The sequence below is a fragment of the Octodon degus genome, unplaced genomic scaffold (assembly GCF_000260255.1).
Source record: "Octodon degus isolate 3935 unplaced genomic scaffold, OctDeg1.0 scaffold00171, whole genome shotgun sequence".
Classification (NCBI taxonomy): Eukaryota; Metazoa; Chordata; class Mammalia; order Rodentia; family Octodontidae; genus Octodon; species Octodon degus.
The window spans coordinates 2,462,554-2,464,551 of record NW_004524747.1 but is presented as its reverse complement, the minus strand read 5'-3'; the positions used below and the strand labels follow the sequence as shown (position 1 = coordinate 2,464,551).

Below are 1,998 nucleotides of genomic sequence, written 5' to 3'. Positions count from 1 at the left end.
CTCAGTCTTTGAAGGAGCTTGATCCTCACAGCTGAGAGACTGGAGAGGTGCCAGAGGCTTAATGGACGCTGCAGCTGCTGCTCCTCCTCTGCTTTTCATTGTTTTCTGCCACACGAACTGCTGTCGTTACCCCTAGAGCCAGTGGAATATGGACTGAACCCTCCAGTAACTGTGAGCTAAATAAATAAATTTTTTTTGAAGTTCACTTTCTTTAATGTTGTACAAAAAAGTATGAGTAGAACCAAAAGTAAACATCACATTTGTCTGCATCATTACCTAGGTCTTCATATTAACTTTATCATTCAAACAATAGAAAGGAGAAATTTAGGCATTGGGAAAAAGATTTAAAAAAAGACTTTTCTGTCACTTTTATTCTTCTACAGCTAATAGCTGTACTCACAGAGACGGCTTCTTTTACTTCTCCTCTGCATAGGAATTTAGTTGTATATAAAATTGAACCTGTTCAACAGCTGAGGAAAACTGTAAATGATGGGTCCATATCCTGGAGCATTGTCATACAACTCAAACAACGGTGCAGCCACCAGCTTGTAATTCTTAGGGATGGCAAACAAAGCTTTCTCTTGAAGTTGGACCGGAAACAACTTCTTATGTTCCTTCGGCTTTGTAATATGTGCAGGAATATATGGATACTGAGGAGGCTCAAAATTTGGCCTCCACCAGTTACCAATGCAGTTATTGATGACCCAGTTTTGCAGGACTCCATCCTGGCGGCCCAGTATCTCTGTCATTAAGTGCTTTAGTCCTTCAACTTCATCTTTTCCTGGGTTAAGTTCACCACCAGGTAATTTGAAGAAGGTTGTTTCCAGCTGTAGTAGTAACACATGGGGAAGCCGGTGCTCATGTACATTCAGAACCCCTTCTACAGTCCTCCTCATTCCAATTTTATCAAATTCCTCATACGCTGAAATCTGGCTGCAACAGAGTTGTCTTTTTCATAGAGGGGCTCTTTTGTACCAAAAGTGTAGTTGGTAAGAGGGTACAGGTTGATGGTGCGCTCCAAGGTGAGGGGGCTTGTCTGCTGGATGTACTTGTTGCAGAAATGGTTGACTCCCCGCGGCCAGCCGGTCTGCGAGTGATTGGGCGGTACCACAGACATGCTGGCAAGCTCTGGCCCTGGAAGCGAGTGGAAAGCTGGAGACAGGGGAGACTTTCCCCGTTCAGGCAGAGGTTATCTGTGTCCCGCTTAGCAGTCGCTACCCGCCATTAACAAAAAAAGTACAAGAGCGCATGAATAAATTTCCTTCCTTCATTTTGAGTGTCTGGTATTTTTTCCAGCAATAAGTAAAAAAGTAACTAAGACAAGGAAGTTCTACAACTTTTACAGTCATCTATTTTCCCAAGCAGGTTGCTGTCATTCATTGCAAAGAATCCCAAAGAGACATGTGTAAAGTCTCCTCGAAAAATCAAAGGGCTGATAGGAAGGAAAGAACTACATGCCTACAGGCCCTTAGCACCCTAGCCTTATTACTAGATTCTGAGAAACCTTTCCAGTCCTTCCTCAGGGGCGGCAGTGACAAGCTATAAAAATCCTACAGGGGAAATGATCACCAAAATTTTCACAGCATAATGAAGGAATCTATTCCTCAGAACCACTGGAAGGCCCGAGGCCCCTCTTCAGAAAGCAAGATTCCAGTATTACTCTAGGTTCAGATAAGTAGCATCACCAATTACCCAAATCCACCACAGTTTAAATGGGCTGTATTGAGACTCGTGTTTTTCCCCCATAATTTTATTGAGAAACAAATAGCAATGAGACAGTTTCAAATCAAATTAGTAGGACTGTTTCAATAATTAACACATTGCATACTTTCTTCCTAGTGGTTAATTGCTGTACAAGATGCAGACATGATATCCTATTTACAAACACTATTAGAACAAATCCCTCTATTCATTAAGAGAATGTAACTATATATCTATACTAGCCATTCTGAATACACAGATACAAAATGGACATTCACCTGTATCCCCTTTTTGGTT

At 41.7% G+C, this 1,998-nt stretch overlaps 1 pseudogene; it reads right to left on the bottom strand.

The window, feature by feature from the left end:
• Nucleotides 1–217: 217 nt before the first annotated feature.
• Nucleotides 218–1,117, bottom strand: LOC101593143 (annotated as a pseudogene).
• Between the last annotated feature and the right edge of the window lie 881 nt (nt 1,118–1,998).